This window comes from Thunnus albacares, chromosome 13 (assembly GCF_914725855.1).
Source record: "Thunnus albacares chromosome 13, fThuAlb1.1, whole genome shotgun sequence".
NCBI lineage: Eukaryota > Metazoa > Chordata > Actinopteri > Scombriformes > Scombridae > Thunnus > Thunnus albacares.
The window spans coordinates 2,812,318-2,839,065 of NC_058118.1; the positions used below are offsets into that span (position 1 = coordinate 2,812,318).

The 26,748-nt window shown below is 39.3% G+C and overlaps 1 protein-coding gene and 1 long non-coding RNA gene across 2 annotated transcripts in view; one reads left to right on the top strand and one right to left on the bottom strand.

The window, feature by feature from the left end:
* opcml (opioid binding protein/cell adhesion molecule-like) overlaps positions 1–26,748 on the bottom strand; it is a 351,351-nt gene that overhangs the window by 295,309 nt on the left and 29,294 nt on the right. The window lies entirely within an intron of this gene.
* LOC122995063 overlaps positions 1–26,748 on the top strand; it is a 37,361-nt gene that overhangs the window by 2,416 nt on the left and 8,197 nt on the right. The window contains exons 2-3 of the long non-coding RNA XR_006406717.1: positions 12,635–12,758; positions 18,762–18,870. This is a non-coding gene — a long non-coding RNA (uncharacterized LOC122995063). The remainder of the gene's footprint in view (positions 1–12,634; positions 12,759–18,761; positions 18,871–26,748) is intronic.

A 26,748-nucleotide genomic window follows, 5' to 3' on the forward strand; every position in this document is an offset into this window, starting at 1 on the left:
GTATGGGAGCCGTTTCTGTGTTTGTTCCCTAGTTTATCCTCTTATGCTGTCATTTATGATTTTGTAGATCCTCCTATGGTGACTCCCCACCCTCAGAAGTGACCCTCTTGTAGATTGCTCTGTAATTTTATTATGCTGCATGTAGTAAATGGATGTGTTGTTTTAGGTAATCGTTTGTAGTAGCAGAATAATAGGCTCTCTCCTCCCCTGAGTTAACAGACACTGCCTGATTGATATGTAGTCTACTATGGCGCCAGGTTTATTTTTTGTAGTCATCATTCTTGTTTTTAACTCGACGTTTTATCATGTATCACAGGGACTGTGGGCCTGGGTCGGTGTTTAGCGGCTTCACGGAGGAGCTGCTGCTTTGCCTGTAGCTGGTGTCAATGATAGTCGCCTTTGTCTCGGATTGTTTGGTCTGTCCATACTTTGTTGTGGGATGTCATTAGTCCCTTTTTTTTTGGCCTGAGCCATCTTAATTTGTGAGTGTGCATGTGCGTTGTGAGTGGGGTTTCTTCTGTTTATTCCTAATTTGTAAATCACAAGTCAGACCATCTTCCGTGAGTGATCTGGTTTTGTTTAGTGTGTTTCATTCATTTGTCTTGTAATTTACAGCTACGTGTTTGATTATTTCACTCAAATAATATTGTGTGTGTGGTTTATTTTGTTTATTTTGTTTGATTTGCAAGTATCGGGCTGCCTGTTTCATGCAATTAATATTGGTTTGTGTAGTTTATTGTATTTATTTTGTCCCGAAATTAGGTGTTCAACCATCTGATCAATTGATATTACTCTTTAGAGAATGATTTAGTTTTTTTTTTCCTTTTCTCTTTCTCTTGTTTTGTTACACCATTGGAAGGAGGCCTTTTTTTCTAGCTAGCTGATAATAACTAGTGTTAACAGTTTCAGCATTAGGTCAACTGTAGTTATGGTGTTTTGTTTGTTTGGGTGAATGTGCCTCCACTAATTGTATATATTTCCCCCTTTATTTCAGAAGCTAAGAGCCTAAAGTGGTGGAGTTGGTGTTTATAGGTGGTGGTACTTCCTTTCCTGTGTGCTGTGTTCATCTGAGCACCCCTGGGTTTGACCCTTTACCATTGTGTGTGTGTGTGTGTGTGTGTGTGTGTGTGTGTGTGTGTGTGCGCACGTGTGATTCGAGGGGACTCTCTGGAGGATGCCTCTCCTTCTACCCCTCCACTGGTAAGCCTCAGCTGTGAATAATTCCCCTGTCCCTTTAATATATGTTTGGATGGTATGTTTAATGGCTCTTTTTATTCATTTTTGCTATTGTTAAATAAAAAATTATTGATGGATGGAGCAACGTCTCCTACTTCTTAGTATAAAGAACCTGATTACCACTTGGGTTATTGGTACAGGTCTGAGGTAAACACTTTTCCTTGGGTAAAACCCCCCAGGGTGGCGTAGTTGGATTTCTTTTATTACACTGGGTAATGCCCTGCAACCCAATCACTTGCCACACTATCATAAAAAGTATTTGCAGTCTTGACAGGTCAGCAAAGGCTTATGTTGTGGATTAACATGCTGTTGGTCCGGAGGAAACACCGTCACTGATATCAGGGATGCAGAACCTCACAGTACGTTTTAGTGCAAAACTACATCACAGGTCTTCTCTTAATGTTCAAATAACAGTAAAAATCTAAATCCCTGCTTCTTGGCTCTATTTTAAGGTGGATTCGTAACAGTGTACCTGGCTAGTCTTTGTTCTGGAGAGTCAAAGAAGGTTTTGTTCATTAAACCTGGCAATTTAACAACTTTGATTGCAAAGCCATTAAAATTCTGAATATAAAACTGACTGAACATAAAATTCCTGCTGTATATAATTGAGTTAACTGGCTGCTCCAGTGACTTCAAAACATTACTTACATTTTCAGAGGAAAATAGTCTATTGGAAATTCTTCCAATACGTAGAAATGCTTTCTAAGTGTAAGACACAAAGAACCACCTGACAGGAAGGTAATGAAAGTGATAAAAACAAATGATTACTTGGCTGGCCACACGTTGCTGTTGCTACATAGGGTAGATCTAAATTGCCTTTATTGTCTCACATACATCTTTTCGTTATGTCTTTTTCTAGTCCCTCTCCACTGATGGGGGAAACACGATGTTAGTGAAGTGAGACATCATTTGGAGCAACGACAGTTTCTGTGAATAGAGTGCAGAACTACCACTGCTACAACTAATAATGACTTTTTCTTGAAGTCATCCCATAACCCCTGACAAAACAGAACAGGAAATATTAGTTTCTGCATGTTGTCCTTTGAAATTAACACTGACTACTTATTCCAAAAAAGACAATATACCTACTAAGCTATTTATATGGCTAATAAAAATGAACACTCCACTAATAATAAGGACTAAATTGGAATATCCAAACAGAATATGCTGTTTACATGACCCATATCAAATTCGGAATATTGTCATATTCGGAACAACAGTGAAATATTAATGTACCCAGTGACAAACATCCACACATGAACAAGAAACCTGTATTCTGACTGTGTTCAGATGAGTCATAGTTTGTCAGCACTCCTGAGCAATTTCTACTGGAAGCAATGCTTTTTTTTAATAATCCAGGTTATGATCAGAATGTTCCATAATGTGCGGAGGTAATTTAGTGGCCTAAATATGTTAAGGTAAAATAGAAATGATGTAATTATAGCTCACATCAGAATAGTTTCTGCCTGACACACGGCGATTGATTTTCAGTGTCATGTGTGATTGTCTGGTAAAATTATAGTTAAATGTATTTATTGCTTATAGAAACACCAGCGGCAGTGATGAAATCTTCTAAACACAATCTACCGGAGATGAATGTGAAAACTAACTCTGCACATAGGCCTACATCATTCTGCACAGTGAAGAGAAGAAATCAAATCAAAGGAAATTAAATCTAAGCATTGGGAATAATATAAAACTTGAGTTAGATTTTACTTGTCTGTCCACACTGGTTAAACTGGTGTTGTGATGATTGCAGTGTCAGCACAACGAGATCAGCTGCAGAGTCTAATCACAAACAGATTTTTCGTGAAGAGGTGTGTGGGTCTGACAAAAGACTTTTGTGTAGTGTGGTCTGGCATGGAGATATACCAATGTTGCTATACACCTCAGTGGAACGCTCTGATGCTAACAACACCAACCATCATTACTGTGATTATCACTGCCTTCAGAGGGTCTGTGAATACAGCAGAGTGCCCCTGCTTTCATCAGCAGTTTTATTTATGTAGCTACGAGGGAGTGCCTTTCTACTGGTCAAACAGAGGCAGAGTCGGAGAGAGGCAGCCGGCTCCTCCAGCTCCAGCTACTGTAGCCATGACTTACTATGCTAATATTTGTTAGTCAACTAAACTCCTTAGTTTGTTTGGCAAGTGGACTCACTGCTATAATTTATGGTTAGGCATTCTGATTAGGCTACCTCTGTTGTCTTTTGGGTTAATCATCAAAAGTAAACTAATCTCTAATTTTAGACTATAGTTGCCCATTGCCTCTCTCAATATTATTATTTATTGGGTATAGTTTTTGTTGGGTGTACAATTGGATTTTATGTTGATGTTACTGTGTGTGTGCCAGGCTATGTTCAAGTGTCATTTTTAACGTTACTGAGCATGTTAGTGCTGGTGTATCTCTTTCCATACACTTGATTAATGATGCTGTTGCATCTGTCAGCTGTGTGTGTGTGTGTGTATGTGTGTATGTGGCCTGGCTATGAGATGCTGTTAATTTTCGTCTTGGTGCCTGTAACATTACCTCTGATGATGTATAAGGCTTGTATGATTAAACTTTGGTGCATTCAGGCAAGTATAGTTGTAATGGCCAATTTTGGTTAACATATGCTTTTCAGAACTTATTAAGTATGATTGGTCTTGGACAGGTCAGACCCACCTGATTTTCTCTGTGCCCAACCACACCGTGATTTCTGCTACTGGCTTCACGAGGAGCTGTCTCTACGTCTAGACAGGCTCCATTCATTTAGTATGCATGCCCTCAAACTAGCTTTACTGCCCAGTTTAAAACATCTAGTGGAAAAGTAATTAAAAAGTAATCAAATGGAATAAGTTACATTACGTATTACATTTTAACAGGGTAACTAAGTAATCTGTAAGCTATATCAATTCAAAAGTGACCTTCCCAACACTGGTGGCAATGTAGAGATGGTGTATAACTGTGCTGCAGTCCATCACTATTATGTTCTGTGAGAGTAATATGAGGAGCCAAGAACCATCAAATAAGGGAACTGGGATGTACCCAAAGTGTGATCAGCTACTGTGTGGCAACCTTTGAGTTTAGAGCAGTGATTAAACTTAAAGCAACAGTTCTAACAGACAATCTGACAACAGTATTCACCAAGACAACAGTATAAATAACATGGATATATGATTGCTGTGGATGGATCATTTGATATCTTAACTGAAACACATAACTGAAACCCTAAATCAGGCATTTTCCCAGTTCATGCATTGCATCGGCTTCATTTCTGCAGTGATGAATTGCTGCTCTCTAGCATGCAGCATGTGTCTGCAAGTTGTTTTTGATACCGTTGGGAGAATAACTGGAGAGATTGTAGTCTGCAGAGATACACAGAGAGACATCTTTTATAAATGCTGCTTTTCTGTTGATGTAAAGCAGTATGTATCATGTACAGTAGGAGTTATGTGCCTGACAGGCTCTTGTTTGACCAAACAGGCTTATCTTTAAAATATAGGACATGACAGCACTGCTGTTTCTGCAGCATAAGGAGGTCATCACGATGTCTAGGTATTGAATTGGGTCAGACAAAATTGGTTGATACCGCCTATCAAAACTACTTATACATTTGCTATAAAGCCTTTTTCCCTGGGCTGAATGTTTTGAGCTCCGGCAGGAATGCAGTCAGCATCAGGCTGACTGAAAAATAGAGGAAATGAGCCGTTGAAATGGAGCGTTTATACTTCTGCCGCCATGCTTGGTGAAGTTTAAGAGGGGGTATTTGTTAGCTTTGGGAAGATCTCTGTGACTCCTCTGACAGAAGCCGACAAGAGAAGAGTTCATGTAAGGATTTCCATTGAAAAAGTCGATGCCCATGAGGTGTGTAACTTTCTGTCAATATGATCAAAAGCACCGGATTTAAAGATATAGACATGGTCAGGCCTTTCTGTCAATATGATCAAAAGAACTGGATTGAAAGATATAGACATGGTCAGTCAGGAAGAGGCAATTCCAGGTCTTCATGAAAAAACAACAACAAAAAACAACATCAGGCCTCAAGCTGGAACTTTTTCGTGTTTTTCTCCTAAACCTCCCTTACTTTTTTCTGTGAAGTTTGCTGGTACGAGTATTCCAAGTTGAATTCAACAAACTATCTAATGCGACCTGTTCATGAGGAGGTGTGTGTTCCTGAGATTTCATCATGAGCATAACCCATGCCCTAAAATTGCCATATAAGGCAAACTGTTCCACAGAAGAAAGGTACATGCTACTTAAGAACACATTTGTTTGTACGAGTGTTTCTTGCATGAGCCCCAGTGAGTCAATGATCCCAGCCGGAACCTTTTTGAGGATCCATGTTTATACTGTCAGCCCACCAACTGACTGATACTGTACCTTTACTGACTGATACTGTACCTTTCTGTTGTATGTAAGAGAGAAGCGACAGAATCAATGATCAAACACAAGCTCAGAGCCCTGTCTACCTGTATTACAGTCTATATTTTTGTGCAAGTAATGTACACTGAGAGGGCAGAAAAGGCCCTCAGGCCGAGTTACACCTCTCTGTTGAGGGTTTGTAGTGGTTATAGTTCAAATGCTACAGCAAGAACCACGCCACAACAATATGTTAGTTGGTTAGGCTGGTCCGGGAGGATGTACTGTAGACCAGGTGGAGGGAAACTCAGTGCTGGGGTTCCGTCTCAGGCATGTTTCCACCTGAGCTGATTACAGGCCCCCAGACGGTACCTAGAATGAGAAGTGGGAGAGGTATGCAGTGGACTGAACAGGAAGGGATGAGGGGAGGAGGGAAGAGAGGATGAAGGGATGTGGGTAGGGATGAACAGAGGGAGGGATGGGGTAGGATGTGTTGACCATGAATAAGTAGGCTTGACAGGTGATAAGAGGTGTGGTTGAGGTGTGGCCTGCTTCCAAACCTAAGTTAACTTGTTAATTTCATTAGCAAGAACCATGCCACAACAATATGTCACTTAAAAGTTTAATGGGAATTCAGGCAGTACTGGATGTTGAGGACATATTAATGGATGTAAAGGGGAGGAGTGAAGGTGGAAGGAGGATGTCGTCTGTTAGGCTGGTCTTGGAGGACGTACTGTAGACCAGGCAGAGGGAGACTCAGTGTAGGGGTTCCATCTCACCCGAGCTGATTACCAGCCCCCAAAAGAGTCAGATTTAAATTGAGCTGAGTTGAGTGTTGGCTTGACAGAGATCATTAAGACTGTTGCAGATATAGGAGTGATATGCCTGAGATAACCAGCGGCCGAAGACCTGGATAATCTCTGGCTCCAGCATTACTGAAAAGGTGAAGATCGTGATTTCTTCACCATGTCCATTCAATCTTCATTATCAACCAAAAACCAATCATGTATCAGCAAAGCAGACCTGTCAGGACTACTTATGGTCTGCTACCCCACAGACTGTATATAGCGGTACAGCGGTATCTATGGAGCCTTCCTAGATAGAGAGGCAGACACCAGCTTTTAGCCCTCATAGATCCTTCCACTTATTTTCCTATTACAATAATAAATGAGCGTTATGCTTGTTACATTTCATGAGTGATCACTAAACTAATCAATAGCACAGATTCCAGGAGAAGCCCCATTTGTCAAACAAGCATAGAGCTGATGTGGGAGGCCCTTCAGGACATAACGCTTCAGGACAATTTTATGCTACAGTTACAACTTTGTAGATAATTATAATATATTTGCAGTTCTGCAACAACAGCTCTCTCCTGAAGCAGAAAATGTAATAAAAAAAATCAAACTAAAAGCCTAGAAGAAAGCTTCTATCTTACACTGTGAATTTAAATTGCATGTTGGGAGGAAGAGCGGTCGACAGCTGCTAACTGAATGGTCAGTAGGCCAAAACTGGAACATCACAATTTGTCCTACTTGAGCTAAATGTGTTCAAATTGGCCATATTAGTTGTTGTAACTGGGTGGCAACTGTAATTGTTCATGTAAGTTGACTGTTCTGCAAAGAAAAGCTGTAAAAGGTGCTAAAGTCACAAAAGGTAATTCTTGCATTCAGCAACAGAAACAGTTTTGTTACAAGATACACTGCAGTGATCCATCATGTAACAGTCTCCCCATCATACTGACTGTTAATGCCAAACAATTCATAATAAGTTCTAGCTGCTGGTGAGTCAATTCAACAGCTAGATGACAGAAGTATCAGTTCCTAGATTCCAAATACTACTAGAAAGAAAACTTTGCTTCCAATCATCATGCAACAAATAATTATTTTAATGGCAATGGATCAGAGTGTCATTCAATGAGAAAGCTTTATGTGAAGTTGCAAATGGGGGAAACCTGAACAAAAATGTTTGGAGACTTAAAGAAATACAGTATAGCCTTTATAATTGTTAATAGCAGAAATAATATTAATGTCAAAAAAAATCCTGCGTTGACACAAAAATAATGCATAGTGCAAATATGACTTAATGAGAATATTATAATCAGGTGAAGTTTTTTTGGGGGGGGCGGGGGGTTGTTTTTCACCTAGATGATGTAACTTGTATAACTGCTTTTTTTCTAATCATAATGCCCCCTATTTTCTCTTATTCAACTCTGTCCCTTTCAGAGTGTCTGGTGGCATTTAGAAAATTGAAAATGAAATTTAAAAGAAGATGAAAAGGTAAGATGAAAATCACTAAGGTGTGATGAAAATTACAATACTGTGACAGTAAATCTTGGCTTTGGCCATTGGAACTAATTCAATAATCAGAAGATCACCCAATAGCCATGGAAGGAAAGAGAGCTGAAATAAACTTGGCCTGGCATGTATGCTGATTAATAAACAGGACTGTAATCAGATTAGTACATATACAAATTACGGGGTATTTCATTTTCAGAGCTTGACGTGTGAACAAATATTTGAACACTCCCTGTCTTCTGGAAGATTCTTTGCATACTGATTATGTTCATCACATGTAGTCACATTTCCCCCCAGCCTCCTTTGCTCCATTATTCCTCACTTGCTTCAAGCTGTTATTTCCAGTCGCCCCCGCGCTAGAATTCTAATGATAAAATAGAAGAACCACTATCCACTATCACTTCTAGGTATTAGTACCACGATTGAGTAAACTGGTGGTCAAGGGCTGTCACCTGCAAATCCCTCCTGCAATTGACATCCCATTCCTGCTTGGGGCGTTAAAAGGCACTTTAACCAGACCTGCTGAACTGTAAAGGAATATAAATGAAAGTACAACCCCGACTCAAGCCTGCTCCCCTTCTCTCCTTCTACTATTTGGAGGGGTTTGCTGTGTGTGAATTAATATTCTGACTAGGAAGCCGTTTTCAATTACTGAGAGGGGTTTCTTCTGTAACTGAGGCCAGCCAAATTTAATAAATATAATGCCTCAAGTCCACAATGATACAGATTGAATATTTTGGTCACAGAGCTGCCACTGACACCACAAGGGATGGCTTCCATTCCTTACAAATGTATGGGACCTAGTATGAGGAACCAATCATTTCTGCTCAAATAGTTATGCATTGAAAGTAAATTGCTGTGGCTCACTTTGCTGGCGGTTTGAAACAATAACTAACTGTTAAACTGAGCTCTCTGTGAAGAGTGCAGGACTCAATGTGTCCCTTGTGTTAAATGTGGAGCTTATGAAATTCCAGCAATGTGCAACATTAACAAAGTTACTTTTCTCCTTGGAATTATTCCCACTGGTGTCTGTATACAGACACTATATTTAGAGATGTAGAAGCTTTTTTTCTCCCATCAGGAGAGCAATTTGAGCTGCTGTTCTACCAAATGAAATTGCAAATAAAATGTTGCTGTTATGTTCTATGAATGTGAAATCTGCCTCAGCCATGTCACCTATGAATGATTTAGTGATGCCAAAGTCACTGTATAGCTATTACTTTATTCCACTATGTCCATGTTGAGTGTTTTTATGTCAGTGAATGCATTACATCATACTCTGCTGACTGTTAATAACCTGACACACATACACAATGAAGAAATGGAGATCTGCACTGGAAAATAAACCGTCAAAACATGTTAGCACACTGAAGCGAGACTGGACTTCTCAGTGTTTAAAGCTATCCTCTGCCCTCATCCTGTTTGACCTGTCGGCTGCATTTGACACAGTCCGCCACTACCTCCTCCTCATGCAGAATGTGGGCGCTGAGAAAGCCAGGCTGGGAGAGAGCGGAGTCAATTTCATACATTTGCAGATGTACCGAACAGGTTTTTTCAACTTTCTTCACCATGTGCAAGGCCAAGTCCTTAGCTTTTTGTGTTCTACCAATGCATCAGGTGGCTTGATTTATCACGGTGTATTTCACAAATTATCCTACTGTTGCTATGTGGACAATTCTTGAATGTATGTCCTCTGATATTAAGGCTGAAAAGCACATCTCTCATGCCTGGCTGCCATCTCTGGGTGAATTTTTTCATAAGCTTGTTCAGTGATTCTAAAAAAGGGGATATATATTTGAACCATGCAACCTAAAGTACACGTGTCTCCAAAAAATGAAAAGACAAACAACAAACAACAAACAACAAAAGGAAACTTGACTTAACTGAGGAAAATTCAACTCATCAAACTTAATGCACCATCATGTACACACAGCTACACACACATCATCCTTCACTGACCTTCCAGTAGACTTTCATACAAACACAACTTTAAACTCACCAATTGCCAAGACACCAAATCATATTGCAAATAAAACTATTTATAACAAAATAAAATCAGTACAATACAATCCCCCCCATACTTGGTTTAACCTGTGACATCATTGATGATGTCAGCAAGAGCAAGAAAGCAAGAAGTGTTTGGTTGCCACCCCATTTGACTCTTGGGAAAGGGGACTCCCACTGGAGTTCCGCACTGGATTCATCTTTGGATAAGCTAGCAAAACCATAACCTAAAAATTTGTTCATTAACCTAATATTTGTCTTAACTCCAAGATTAAACCTACAGGAAACCTCATGCCTAATTGTAACTTCAAACAGAGATGATTTTTTTTTTGTGATCATTGATTTACGAAGATAGATTTGGCCACCCTCTATACACGTCACATCAAAACTTTTACATGACTCTTTATAAATCTATAGAAGATAACAATGTAAACACAAGGCCCATGTGAATCCCAATAAATATGACCTCATACATATCATTTGGCTGCCTGACCAGAACAGATTTCTGTCAATAATAGCACTTTGCTTCAACTATAAACAAATCTGTTACATTTCTAGTCTCATGTATGTACAGTACATATGAGTAATTTTTGCCAAATGAATATTAACATAATCTTCTGTAAGACTATTAGTCCTGATTTACTGATGGCAAATATGACATCTCAGATAGAATCCTAAAACTTACAAAGGCATGTCCTTTGTAGACCGAACTGAGTGTTGTTAAATGAGATGGTCTGAGGGGTGTACTATAGAGCGAGATTAGTGGGTTAGCGAGGTATGTTGAGCCTAAAGCCAGAGTTTTCAATGTCACAAAGGTGGCTCTCTTTTAACCTGGCAAGATCACCACAGTAACTTATACTGCAAACTTAACCTGGTCTGAAACAGGCTATTTTCAGAGTTTTGGCTTAAATCGGCTATAAAAAGTGTCGCCCTTTCATAACCACCTGATTTGCTGCCAAGTCCATTTAACACTGCTAAAATTGATCAGTCTATTGGTATATATCACAGATAATATTCAATCTATAAAATTAAGTTCACTTTGATTTGGCCAAAACCTAAAGTGATTTCCACTTATCATTCATTATGGGACAGAGTCAGACCTAAAGGCACTTCTGGAGTATAATGTTTCTGCTGCATCAGAAGCAGCCGTTTAAAGATTAAGAGCTCTGAATGTGGGAGGCATGAAAAAGCCTGTCCATTCTCTCTCTGCTCTCCTCTCCTCTGCCTCTCTGCAACCTCATGTCTTCCTTCGTGAGCCGAAGAAGCTCATTCTCTCTCTCTCTCCCTCTCTCTTTCTTTTAAATGGCTCTGGCTTCCGAGGATGGGAGGGCGCAGTGCGATCATTCTGCAATTGGAACAGCAGCGTACTTGCTGGCAGGATCAGCTCAGCTTCAACACAACTACCTGACATGATAATCTCAACTCAAAGCTCCACTAACACTTTTTTTTCTCGCAAAAAATAACCTCACTGACAGAGAGATGCAGAAAATTATCTTATTCAGTCTGAAATGTAGCTAGAATAAAAATCCAAACTGTTGTGTAGCTTAAATATATAAACAAAATTTAATATAGTCTGATTTGTTTATTTGAATACATTTATATTGTGGTGATATCAGTACATATAGAGCACAGAGGCAGTGCTGTTGTTCTGTCCAGTAAAAACATGAAGCTTAACTTTACATTCAAACTAATGTGGCAGCTACAATTGTTAGATTTCATCTGTGAGACCAACATTTATCTTCCAAAAGGAATTATATCATATATCCAAATACTGGAACACAAAAGCAACAACCTAGAGGAGCCTAACTGAACACTGAGAAAAAGTAGAACGCCATAATGAAGTGCCCTACCAACATCTTGCCACACTCAAGCAACCTTCCTCATTCCTCATGAGGGGATAAAGGGGAGCTGCACAAATCAAGGAGTGTCTCTCTAACTACAGTATGTTATCTAGAAAGTTGAGCAATTAATCATGTTTGGATAATTACCAAATAGAGTTCAAATGATGTACTGTGGTCAACATACAGCATCAGCTCTGCATGGGAAGCTGTCCAGTGTCACTCGTATACATCAAACAAGTGTGTAGTTTGGTAAATAAAATATATGTCATCATAACTGCTACTGATTGATTGAAAATCACGCTGCAAAATAAATATATTTTTTTCTATAACATTTTAAGGAATAGAAACTTCACAGTGTATCATTAGAGCATCCGCAATGTACTAGAACAGAATGAAGTACAGCAAAGCCAATGACATCTTTATCAAAAGTATCATGTGTTTTCTCACTGTAGCAAAAACCTGCCAAACTTATATACCTGCAAAATGCTTGAGGCTGTTCCTTTAATTAAACCCTACTTAAAACAAAATCTATCAAATCTTTGAATCACATTATTTAAGCCTGTGATAAGTCAATAAAATCATTAATCCCGTTATAAATATACATGAGTAAGGAGGATAAACAAAATGAACAATTAAGCTTGTGACCTCAGCATAATACACACACATATTTATACTGTATATTCATCTGGCGGGCATGATTATGTAGAATTTTCAGTCTGGCCCCCATGGTGAGTATTATTCATGTGTTGTAAGGTATGCATATACTTACTCTTATCTAATTGTCTGACTCAGTTTATATGTTTGTGTGTGTGTGTGCTCGTGTGTGTGCGTGTACCTGCACCAGATCTTGGCACAGAGGTTTGCTTGCACTCTGGCCCGCTAACTAATTAGTGGCTGTAATCTGCCGGCTCACTCTAGGATCTTGGCTCCAAGGGCACCTGGGTCCCTGAGCATTGGTGCCCACCTGCCTGGCCGTCTGCCTTCCCACCGACACACAGATGGTTTGGAGTGGAGTACGCTCTTCATTTCCTAGTTCTTCAGAGTGAGTTGAAGCATCACTCCATCAAGGAGATTAAGACCTTTGTAACACATGGTATTAAAATATCCCTTAAAGGAGACCTATTGTGCTCATTTTCAGCTGTATACTTTTATGCTGGGACTCCACGAGAGCAGCTTTGCATGATTCACAGTTCAAAAACTCCCTATTTATCTTATACTGAGCCTTTATGCAGCCCTTCAGTTCCGCCTCTGTCTCTTTAAGACCCCCTCCCAATGAGCCCACTCTGTTCTGATTGACCAGCTGTATCAGTCATGTTAAGTTACTACCGATGCAAATCCAACATTTTCTGCTTTACTGCTTTATATTAAACGTTTTTAAATGACTAAATAATGGGAGATTGTGAAGAATTTAGATGAAATGAAACATATTCCTCTCTAAATTAACAGAACTGAGTTAGTGGCCCTAAAAACATCAACATATGGAGATATTTGGAGCTTTTTGTTCAGCGGATCAGTTAGAAATAATAAACGGAGGAATAGTACAAGCAAAAACAGCCACAGTGATGATGATGTTGAGCTGCAGACAATCGGCACACCTCCCAACAGGTTAACTGCTCATTTTGCTTTGCAGGGCTGTGTAGAGGAAAAACACTCACAGCGTGCCAGCTCGACTCAAGTCGTGGCTTGGCGTGACAACCCCCAAAACAATGGAAAAGTGGCATAATGTTAGTGGAGCGGAGCAGTGAACTCACTGCTGCATGAAGCAGATGACCATATAAAGAAATCCATCACAAGCCGATGTTGGCTAGGGCTGAAAGTAGAAAAAACAGTTGGAAACCGAGCGTTCAGATCCGTCTGAAGCTGGTGCTTTTTGCTTACTTCTACATACATTAACCTCATTATTTGACACGTTGGCCACGTTTAACATGAACATCCAACATAGTAACATTATATATATAACTGAAAATAAGGAAAAGCATAATAGGTCCCCTTTAAAACTGAATTTCCAGTTTATCCCACAGATGTATGGCAGGGAAGTCATATCTTTAATGCCTCTAATCTTTAATGCAGTGAGGTACTACTTGTCCATTGGTCCAGTGACATTGAATTGACTCCAGCTCATGGGGCTTTTGTATGAGTTATGTAAAGCTCAGAGCTGTGATTCAGAAAATGTGCCTATATGCCTGTAAAGTCATCATAGGTTATGTCATGATGTCCTCAGAGTTGCCTCATTATTTACTGGTTATGAAGCAGCTGCAGGATTTGTCTCATGATGACATCATCATGACAGTCTGTCCAGCTTAAGAGGACTTCTAGAACATTTATCAAAACTGAGCTGTAAAAACACTGTAGGAATCAAATTCTGCTTTACAGAGGATCTTTATAATATTCAGCCACTGAATCATGAACTATATTCTTCAACTGTGCTCTGCAGCTCCACTCATGCAAACCAGCTCAAACATTTTCAGAAACACATACAGCATAATTACTGTAACAGTATCTATTGACTAAAGCAAGGAATCTCTGTCTGTGTGTCCATGTGTATGTATGTCCTTCGCGTATCTCTTGAACCGTTCATCAGATCAACTCCACACTTGGCAAGTGTATAGCTGGGGAAAAATGGGAGTGCAGTGCCAAATTTGGTGCAATTTAGACATTTGGCATGATAAATATTAATACATTTAACTCTGAATAAACAAGCCATCAGCCGCTCTGCTCTGCAGCAGCTTCTGGGCTCTGCTACTGCATGTCATGATCAGAGCTTTACCCTGCCATGAGAGAGACGAGGGGACGACATCTCTCTATGTCTAATAATGTTAAAAGTTAGGCTTTGTTTTGGGTTTAATGACTCATTTAAGAAAAAACAAGAGAAAGAGAGAGACGGCGAGTGAGCTTTAACTGAGAGAGAATGACAGAACTACAATGTTATTTTCAGACTGTTTCACGGCAGTTACATTCTAAAGCACAAATAAACAACCATCAAACACTCAACAGGTGATTTACTATGGAGACAGACACTCTTTTGGTGCAATTTGGACACGTGACACGTTTAATAATAAACTGTGAATAAACAAGCGCACAGCAGGGCGGGGCTTCTGGGCTCTGACTTGCTGAGCGGGACAAAGGCACGCGCCCTGCTCAGTTAAACTGTCCGAGAGAGAAGAATGAGCAGACACAGGAGAAAAAACAGAGGCGCATGCAGTAAAACTAGCCAACAGGAGCGCAGCAGAGAATTTTGATTGGCAGGAGAATAAGAATACAAATGTAAGTTTGAAGAAGAAGAAAAAAAAACATGGTCTGAAATAATAACATTCTTGAGCAAGAAATTGTGGGGATACACAAGAAACTGAAGGACCATGAAAGACTGGAGGATGAATACAGCCTAGTAAAAACGGAGAACAAAACCTTGAGCCAGCAAAACAATGCAGCAGAAGGTTCAGGACCTCCTCCAGAAAATTATCATTCACAATTAACTCAAAGAGAAATTTTAAAAAAGCAGGAGCAAAACAGTCTCAAGCAAACACCTTCTTGACCTGCAGCAAGAAGTTCAGAGAAACTTGACCATGAAAATGTAAAACCTTGGCTCGACAAATTTTACGCCATGAAAGCCACTTGCGACAAGAGGGAAGCCCTTCTGCGAGAATACCAGGCACTTCTCAATAAGCTCAGTTACATGGTTTCAGTACACATTTTAGGCAGCAAGAATAATGGAATCATATCAGCTCAGGAGTCCCTTAATTCAGGAAAAAAATCAGGAGCTACAAAAAGAGCTTCAGAATTTTAAAAATGTGGATACAAAGCTAAGTCAAAGTTGAGAAAGAGGCGACGTGTAAAGAAAGCTGGCTGAGACTATTCGAGAACTGTACCACAAGATCAAAAATAAGTATGTTAGGAACATTGATGGCATGTGACAACACGTTGAGGAGATGGAGAAGTTGGATGAAACAGGCGTCCCACTGCTAGAGCCAGAGAGGAGTCTTGACTGATCAGAGGGCTACTAGGACTGATAACAAGTGTGCTGGAAGTGCGGCTACACCAAACTTAACGACATCTGAGCTGGTGAGAAGGCCATTGGGGCTGCATTGTAACTTTAGTATAAGAAAGTCACACTTCTTACTTTGTTATAGTGAAGCCCTCCTGCATTATTATGGGTTTATTCTGTGGGCCTCTGGGGGTTTTCTTCTATATAACTAAGACAAAATATAGTCAAATCATCTGTTGTTATTTAGTTTATCAGTTTAGTTTTATTAAGGACATGCTGTCAGTGATGTAGTTGTAGCTAACTACTTGCTAAAGTGAAATAGAATAAAATAGTTAAACACCAGTATCTTACGTCTAGGACCTGTAAGGGGGATGATAAGTAAGACACAAATACTACTTTGTGAAAATATGCAGAATACATTTATTCAAAAAGAATTTTTTTTTAAAAAATCTACTTTCCACACTTTTTACTTAGATTGGTTAAATGAAACCGAAAAAAAAAAAAAGACTCTAAAATAAACCAACTTAAATTTGTCCCCTTTTTTCAGAGCTCTTATTCAAATACTAAACCAGAAAAGAAAAGAAATTATATTGTCCACCCCTTAGTTCCTGTTCATACCCAGATAGCATTACACATTTCAGTTAAAATCATTTTCTTTAGTCCATGTTTATTTCCTCTTTGGATGCAACTTTCATTTTTTTTCTTGTAGAAGTTTAGTCCAGTCTAGTCAATAATCAGTCAACTACGCAGTTTTAGTTCAGTTAGGGGCCTTCTATATTTTTGTTTATTAAGTTTATCTGTAATCCAAGTGGAGATTTCGATGCGTCCCAAATCCATGGAGCAGCTCCTCTGCTCCTCCACATGCAGCAGCTTGCTGAAAATCCTCAGTTGTCCTCTCTCAGAAATCAGCCATACAAAAAAACCAACCTGCATATCGTACAGTTTCAATTACAATAAATTTCAATTTCCTACAATATGCAGATAGTTTGAAGTTATTTCATGGTCTTGTATCATCTGCATTACTAATTTAAATGTTCATAAAACCAGAACACAAAATAAAAATGTAACAAGGCTAATGTTTCTGAAGCAAGAAAACGTTCTATTCAAATCTTTTACACACAGTAATTTCTACTGGGTTTCTGTTACACACTACATATTGCTTCAACTGTTTTTTTCTTCCGTTCACGGTCATGCTTGAACACGAGCTACATTTGGTTTAAGCTAGCACAGAAAAAGAAAATCCACTCACCGGAGAATACTCATCAAAACACATCAAATTCTGGTCCTCCGTAACGTTCTTGTGAACAGCAAACTACTGAAATATGGTACCTCTGTCCTAAATAACTTTAACATCAACTTTTAAGAAGCAAAACAACTTTTTTTCTCACTGATGCTAGCTTGCATACCGGACTCTGCTTGTTCTTTTTCTTCTCCGTTTTTCTCTCTCCTTCTGTTTTTCCCTCTGATGTCGGCTGAATATGGACCCTTTCTGCAGGTGCCTATAGCACTTTACGGGATATTTTGAAAACTGCAATATTAACCCTACAATTCAGTTTGACTGTGTCTTGATAAATTTATGGGGGTTACATAGTTTTGCAAATATTTCACTCAAAGTAGTGCTAATGGGACTGAAACACAAAGAAGACAATACCCCTCAAATCTGGATATCTCCCATCCTGCAAGCATTTGTGGAAGAAGTATTCAGATCCCTTACTTAAGTAAAAGTAGCCTACCAATATGACAATGTCAAAATACTCATTTGATTCTCCTAATGACTGATTTCCAGACATTTCTGGCTTTCAGGATTATCAATGTTTTCGGAAGAAAAACTCTGCTAGAATTGAAATTGCAGGAAAATAAATAGATTAATATGCACCCAATGTGTAATTGCAAAAAGCCTAACCAACATTATCACCATTCCCAATTACTGTACTGTCAAAATCTAAATGTTCCTTTGAGGCATCAGCTGTGACATTCAGCATCAACCACTGTGTGAACTTGAAATGCCAAGCTGTAGATAAACTTGTGAACATTAAATTGATCCTGTGATGCGAATATCTGACTTATAACAAGACAGAGCAAGCAAAGCAGTTTGTGTTTATAGGTGCAAGGAATCTCTGTCTGTATGCCTATGTGTCTGTATGTCCTTTGTGTATCTCTTGAACCGTTCATCGGAATTGACTCCACACTCAGCAGGTGCATTGCTGGGGAAAAGAGGGAGTGCTGTGTTGAATTTGGTGCAATTTGGACATGCGGCACGCTAAATATTAATAAATTTAAACTCTGAAAAAACAAGCCATCAGCTACTCCGCTCTGCAGCAGCGGGGCAGGGTTTCTGGGCTCTACAACTGCATATCACGATCAGGGCTTTACAACCCTGCCATGCTCACGCATGGTGAGCAGATAACTCGGTAACAGGTGCTGGTGTGTGGAGAGGGACACGCATTGTGCCTTCTATCTCATGAGTTAATTTTCATCTAGCTGTTAGTAGATAGAAATGTGGCTCTATCTACAGTTAAAACATGCTGCTGCAATTTCATCATTCCATGAAGACTATGGAGAGAAATCAGTCTTTGCGCAACCCCTGAGTCAGTGACCTATGTGCTCCTTGCGTTTGTGTTAGTGCTGGTGGACTCTGGTTGCTCCTCCAACATCAGCTGAATAATGCCCCTCGAGCTGATATATGAGACATGATGCCACCTCCAGAGGGTGGGACTCATTTGTTCTTCTGTACAGCCCCATGCATTTTAAAATGTTTGTTAGTATACGCATACTTATCACAATATCATCCACCGTGCTCAATTACAGCATAATCTTGTCATGTCTCAACCCAAGCATAAAGTAGAACTTAATACCATTCGTAGAAATGAGCGATATTCCTCAGTTTATCCGTTCTCTGCACACCGTTTCCTCATTCAAACATAAGTTTCACATTATAACGATAACAAGAAAAGTTTGTTATAATGTGATAAGTTTGTATGTCATTATAACATGAAAATATCTTGTTATTAAGTGAAAAACATCTTGTTATAACAATACATTTTTCACGTTTTTCTTTTTCAGACTGAATGTTGGAGAAATTTTTAGACAGCAGAGATTACACCTGAAGAATGACTTTAGAAGAGACTTTTGGTGAATTTCATGGATATGGACAAAACCAAATTACGATGATGTAAGTACCTGTATTGGTATATTTTCATCTGAGCTTTTTTCTGTACTCACAAACTAATCATTATTTTGTTTTCTTAAAATCAAGACAATTTCACCTTCTGATAGCAAGTGTTGTAGTGGATGATGAGTTGTCGTAGAATATGGAAAGTGGACTCCATGAACATGTTTCATTTTAAAATCTGAAACACTGAATGACAAATTGTGTTCAGTTCACAGACTGTATATAAAGATGGACGTAACAAAGTTTGACGTCACCTGTTGGTTTCAAGCACAGAGTTGCAGCTTAGGGTCAGCGCTTTCTTTTCCATTTGGAACCAGGACCTTCCAAATAAGGAATGCGGGATGCTCGGGAAACACGCATCACTACCTCCCGAAACTAACGCTAGCTTACTGGGAATACCGAGCGCTGCACTTGAGTTAACGTTAGCTACTTCATCTAAATTGTGCTAACAGGCCAGGTATCATAATCAAGTAACAAATGCAAATGTAAATGTAAATGTAGTGAAATACTGCAACAATAGCTTGACTCATTGTGAGTCCCGTAGCCGGGGAGCGCAGCGGGTGAGTCAACTGTCAATCACAGCTGTCAATCAACACCCACACGTCAGACATCAAAGCTACTATGTCTTCGAATCTTATTAACGGAGCAATAATTTCCAAAATGACCACCAGCACACTTAAGTAGGGCCCGAATTTAGAGATTGAGACTGTAATCACTAGTTGAAAATAGTGACTGTTTTTATTGTTTGTATTTCTGGAGAGAAGTTGAGGCTTTTTCAATGGGAGTCAGTTGGAGCAGTTGTCAGTGGCACTTCAAGGTACTTCTACATTGCTTCAGCTTCAAGCTTTGGTAGTTGCTGCTTGATTGACTTACAGAAGCTAGCGGAACAGAGGCTATGATGTCATGACCTTTACTCCTTATGGACTGACTCATCCATCAGACAGTTTCAGCAACATGTCATCCTGCATCATAGACCCATGTGGGGGAATCAGACTATGAAGACTGACAGCAGGTTATACGGTGCTTTACTGACGCAAACTGTATGTATAATTACACTCCATGGTGTCACAAGGAGCTCACAAAGAAATTTATGGTTGAGAATTATAAATTATAAATGGTAACAAATAGGTTGAAACATGACAAGAGACACTTTGTACTGTAATATTACAGAAGGACCAGTAATATCAAGTGTCTTCCAGTAGGCCTACCCATGATTGTCATTATAACGTGTAACTGACACACAGCTGTGGCCAACCTACCCCAGAAATCATGGTATTTAAAAATAATAATTTCATTAAGTCTGTTTTATCTACTGTACACAGAAAATTGCAACATTATGACTTCTAATCAAGCACTTATATCCATCCAAATTAGTAGTTAATACTTTCTAACATGCATCAGCAACAGTACAAACAGTACAAATAATTCAGCAGAAACTACTGCTGTAATTGACGAACTGAAAACACGTGTGTGGGTGGGTGGTTTTCAGAGATGTGTTCTTTATCTTCTCTTGTGAAAGAAATGAGTAAATCTTCATAGGAGAGGGTTAACAAGTCTCAGGTGCCACTTGTCTTCTCCTGAGGCAGCTCTTTGTCTCCGTCTGCCTCTCAAGCTTCACTCAATCCCACCCTTATGTGCCACAGCGACGCCCTTGCATAAAAAAAATCATTGCTGCAAGAAAAGCCATAACTGATCATGGAATTTTAGTTATTTATAGTACAATGTTGTTTCTTGAAAAATAACAAATTTGAGGGTGAAATTATTTGCCTATGTTGAAGCAATTTTTTTTTAGGTCTACCCAGAAACCATATGAGGGATAAAAATGTAGAAATTCATATCAAAACAGCTTTGGAAATGGTTTATAACTGATATTAGAAAAAAATATTTTACAGAATGATAAAAGTGTCAGTGTTGGATGACAGATGACATCTCTACTTGTTTTATTCAATGTTTAGACTATTGTATCCACATTTACCAAACCCCAGGATGTTTGCTGGGTTTGTTTTAAGATGAAGACATTTATCTTAGCAGCACTGCAATATTATACATCCTGTGTTGGACTGGTGGAGAGTAAACAGTCTCGCTCTGTCTTCTGTCAGGGAGTGGTAGTCTTCAGCCCGTTATAACCAGTGATGTGGTAAATAAAAGGATATGAAATCTCCCTTTGGTGATCATCATTACAGAAATAGCCACAGGGAAAGACAGAAATGTGATACATTTTTATAGAAAGAGAAAATGAAGTCCTTGTGCAATTTACTCCATTTTGATTCTTCTTTTTTCGATTCAGATTTATCCACTATTGTTCTGAAACTGACCAAGTTTTATCAATGCATGTCCCAAAATGTCACTGAGAATAGTTAAGTAACAACACAACAGACAAACCATTGAAACAATCAAGAAATTGGTGAAAATATTGTGTAGTGTTTAAATAACATTGTAGTAAGTTTTCACACAAGTATGTAGAAGTCAGAAGCAAAAGCTCAGTGACTTTCTCTGTAAATTCTGACTGAATGTCTCCATCTCTTAAGTTTGAAAGGTGGCACTCAGCTGTGGGGCGATGGGCAAGACTTCTCCGCTAGGAAGCAGTGGCTTTTCAAAATAAAAATGTCACAGTACATTTTTCAGTGTGGAGGCAAAACAATTCATAATCTCATAAACTGCAGTAAATATTTCAGCGGACAGGTTCCTGTGATCGGCTTCCTGTGTCCCCAGGTTATAATTACATTACCCTGCCAAGATAATTCTGCAAATAAAAAGGCTTGTGACCCTGAACGGAACTAAATTGGTAGACAGAAAGTAAAAGAATGAATGATGCCTGCATATGTGACCAGATATTCATTATTTCTAGAAATATGTTTTCAGTTTAAAATGACATCTTTTCCCTTGGCAGTACATTTGAGGTTGCATATATTCGCAGCCTAACTCGACTCTGCATGTCCCAGTATGGGAGACAAGTCTGGACTCCATTACGAAGCTGTCAGTGCATGATGGTGGGAGGGAACTGCTTTAAAAAGGGATAAGTGGAGCTGACGTGAATGGTCATGACTGGTGGCAGCACAACCCACTGATAATGAAAAATAATGAATTCCTCCTAATCCCATACAATTCCCCAAGGTGTCCCACAGGCTGCTGGCCTTCAGAAATATGAAAAATAAAATGTATTTGAAAATGAGGCTAAACTGTTGCCGCCTGTTCAGTCACTGTCTTATGCATGTGCAGTTCTATGACCTTGTCAGCTTGTACTCATTTTCAAGGTAGCTTATAATTTTCTATCTATCTTATAGTTTTTAATGCTTCTCACTATGAATGTTAAATGTAAATGTTCTCAGTTTTGTATTATGAAGGAGGAGAAATGCAGTAAAGTGAAATTAACTAAGAATCAAAGTTACATAGATGGAATTACCCACACAGTGAAAACATATTAAACAACACTTGACAGCCGACTAACTTTTGCCTCTGCTGCCACAAATGGTAGTAACAGGATGTTGCCGCATTTAGTTCTACCGATATCTGAGTGGCGAGAGTACTGCAGTATTCTAACGGGAGGGAAACACAATTTAAAGGGGAACAAACTTTGACACAAGATTGGAAGAGAGACGAAAAGAATCATGTCTTTAGATGAGGTGAAATGACTTTACTTTTCGTTTTAGGCCCTGTTTACACTCTGTATTAACATCCGTCTCGGGTGATCCGATCACAAGTGGACAGCTCTAAGTACAGGTGTAAACGCATTGAGGACGGATTGAGATCCGATCACTCAGACCACATTCAGAGGTGGTCTGGGCCACATGTGGCCACATTCATTTAGCAGTGTAAACGCAATGTGTCCTGGGCCACATTGAAGGACCACCTACTCAACTGACATCCTCTATTTTACGACAGACTAGGCACAGGACCCTCCGTCCAAAGCTGTTCAACTTGTTTGATAGCAGGATAAAGAAATTATTTCGTTTTTCATGTGAATTAAAAACGTAACCCACGTCCCGTTTTTTGCTGTTTTTCCCGTTCCCCTAACCGGTTTCCCTCTTCAAATCGACAATTAGAATAGATATTAAACCACTAATTTTTCGCTTGTCTGTCTAAAAAAATATTTCAGAAGCTAAACGTTGCTGGATTGTCTCCTCTGTCCTGTCAAGTTGATAATTACAGTTTTGCTTTGGATGCGCAGAAGAACACAGAACATTAATTAACATTAGATCCTGACCGATGCTGTCAATGTGTCAGAGATTTAAATAATCAATGAAGTTATGCTGTTGTGTCTTGTGTGTAAATGCGCACAGTGTCTGAATGGAGAGCTGCGGGGAGATCGCTGCATAACTCTTCTCTCTCTCTCTCTGTTGACCACAGCTTTGGACGGAGCGGACCCCCAGTCCGGTTAATAACAAACGAATTTGATCTTTGAAAACGGAAATGATGTCCGTGTTTATTTGCATATAGAGCGGGGAAGTGAGAGCCGATCACAAATGGTCACTCAGGACACATGTGGAGACACCTGTTAATGCCAGGTGTAAACAGATGTACTTAAAGCTGTCCACTTGTGATCAGATCACCCGAGACACATGTTAATACCAGGTGTAAACAGGGCCTTGGTGTTGTGACATCACAGTGACCCAAAACATCTGAACCCACAGCAGTCGCGTGCTATGTAGCGTGAGTTGCTAACAGCTAGTGCTATACAGTGTTGCACTGACTGAATGAGGAACAGCAGGTAAAGGTCTTGCCTCAGCATGGGTGACAACTCGGTTGACAACAGGCAGTGAGTTAACCAACATGTAATATGTCCACTAAAGTTACAATCCACATCATCTTCACACTAAAAATACAGTCTGGTGGCTGCTAGAATTTAACTCAGCTCTGTTGATAACCAGCTAAGTTACAAAAACCCAGTTATGCCACACAAAGGTTCTTTGTGCTACCTATGCTGCCGCTAAATAAACGTAAACTCTGCTAGCTAACGTTAACGTTAGCTAGCAGAGTTTACGCCAGTGTTCGAAGTGACCGGTGTTATCTGTGAGCCTGCTCAGCAAACCAGCTTTTGCTTCACTTTTTTCTGTCATGTGCTTGGACCAAGATATATTCTTGCCTTGACTCCACTATATACTATGCAGGATTTGTCGGTTGGTGTTTGTGAACACACAGCATTCAAAGTTGGCAAAACGTTATTTTCCGATTGTTTCACAGTGGTTATGTTCTAAAGCACAAATAAACACGCCCACAGGTTTGAAAAATTGCCACACACCCCTCCACACAACCCTGCAGGAAGGCTAGTTAAAACATGTAGTGTGAGTTTACACAATGTTTAAGAATAATATAAGTGCGTAGTGTTCCAGCGTCCCAGCCTAATGGGTGATGCACTTTGAGGTGTGAAAGGACGTTTGATGTGTTACCCTATTTCACCACAACTTTCTTGTAGGTAGCAAATAGCGCACACAGCTTCATCCGTGTTGGCTGAATCAACGTATCTGAACCCAAAATATTCCCAAACAGGGGCTGGGGACAAGACCTGTGTCCCCACCGATGTTTGCCATCTTTTTCAGCCTGCCTCTTCCTCCAGTTGCCCATATTATTACTGATTAACCTCTGGTGGCAGATGTGCACTATAATACATCCCGTTAATAGAGCGTCTCTGTGTCAGTTTAACGGAAAAAGGAGCATGTTTTATAATGGTACTGAAAATCATACCTTTGGGATTTCTAAACCACTACTGTGGCATACATGAAAATCATGATATGGCCCAGGCCTAGTTTCCAGTTTGTTAATTGGGAAAATTTGCTGCTCATGAAAACTGAATATCTTTTGGCTTTAGACAAAACAGGCAATTTGAAGACGTCACCTTGGCCTTTAGGAAATTGTGATGGACACTCTTCACTATTTCCTTCAATTTTATAGACCAAACAATTAATCATGAAAATATTCGACACATGAATCGATGATGAAAATAATTGTTATAATTGTTAGTTTCAGTCAAACCTGTAACAATCAATGCTCCAGTTTATGATGGCTGTTGCATGCCCTCCAACAAGTTTGTTGTAGTCACCGTCCTTCATGTTCTTTATGTTTCATGGTGGCAGGAAAACAGTGAAGTGATGCACTACTGCCACTCATTGCTATGGAATGTGTCTTTGGTGTCTTTACTTTTCCTTCAGAATCTTTGTTAACACCTTGTTGCTTGGGAACAGATATGACATTACTTTCAGCTGGCTGGAAAGTGATTGTACACTACGAAGTTGGGGTGGGTGTGGTGCATTATTTTTATTTCATAGAAATCAAACGTACTTTTAAAAAAAAGAAAAACATACTTTTTGTACATAGTTGCATAGTTTCGTCAAGCTTAAGACTGTTAATGCATGACTAACATCACAATGTAACTGACAGAGCTGAATCACAGCCATGGTAATAATTGAATAAACAAGTGGACCATTTAATAAACTGAACAAGTCATGTTTTGCATTTAAACAGTCCAAAGGTTGAGTTGAAGAACGTATAAAAAACTTGAAAATGTGTACCCTGAAAGATAAATGGTTGTCCCTTTGGTCCAGTTGAACTTTTTTCACTTATGCAGCCATTCTGCTCTTGAGTGTTCATACATCTGAGGTCTTCAGAGGGTAATATGCTACACAGTATTTATTGGATTTGGAAACAGACATCCCATTTACAGCCCCATGTTCACTGTTTAATATTTCATTTTCAACATAATTCCCCAGACACCTTTGCTGATGCCAACCACTCATAAACTGGCATGTATGCTGCCTCTGCATTTTTCTCCCCACTTTTGCAAATGTATCTGCTATGATATCTTTTCCATAAACACTGTGACAGCGTTGATTTCCCCAGAGTCATATTACATAAGGTGAAATTGGTTCAAAGTCCCTTGAGTAATACGCTACCAGTCTCCTTGTATTTTGAGCCCAACCTTACCCATAACTCCTCGTGCATACACGTACAAACACACACACACACTGATGCAAACACACATTATCACACACAAACACAAACTTCTCCCAAAGGCACACCAAGTAACTCAGCATGACATTTCTCATTTTCCCTAAAGTTCAGTTTGAGTCTGCTTTCCTACTCTTTAAATAGAACGGTGAATCTAAATCACAAGGGGGGAAAAAGAAAAAGATTTGATGTATTTGGTGATGTATCAACATAATTTTAATGTAAGGCTTAGAGGTGAAGAAGTTATCAGACACTGATGTTTTTTCAGAACAAGCCATAATGTTAACTGCTGGTTGTTTCAGATGTTATTACCAAGCTCATAAGCTAGCGGACGTCTAACTTAGATCATCTCTGAGCTAGCTTGCTTGTAAATTTGCTAATTTCAAATTTTAAACATGGCAGTGCATGAGTATCATTTGTGTGGATACTGTTGTGGGTCATTGAGTTATAGCAAAGTTGATTAAAGATTCAGAAAGTCTCTGGTTATAGACCCACAGTAAAAAAAAGTCAGGGAATGTTAGCCGATGTTATTTACTAGTTAGCTAGAGATTATCAGCCAATGTTAGCTCTCTGAGCCAGCCGTTTTGCACACTTGCCAGCTAATGACGTATTCCATTTTTAATTTTCTTAAAACATATTTTGTGGTGTAAAACAAGTAACATAAGATATCTGGCTATATTAGCCTCCTTGAATCACACAGTCCTGTAAACCGTGATGTGAATAGTTTCAGATGGTAGCATATAGAGGGTTCAGAGCCTTTTAGGCTCTGAAGGATGGCAATGTCAGTCTTTATATCTTTATAGCTAGCTCATTGATTGCTGTCGAATTTTGCAGACATTCATGATCCTCAGATACCTCAAGTGCCACTAGCAGGTTGATATTTGTGATTTTGAGTGATCTCCATAAGGATGGCCATGAAATTTCATTCACACATTC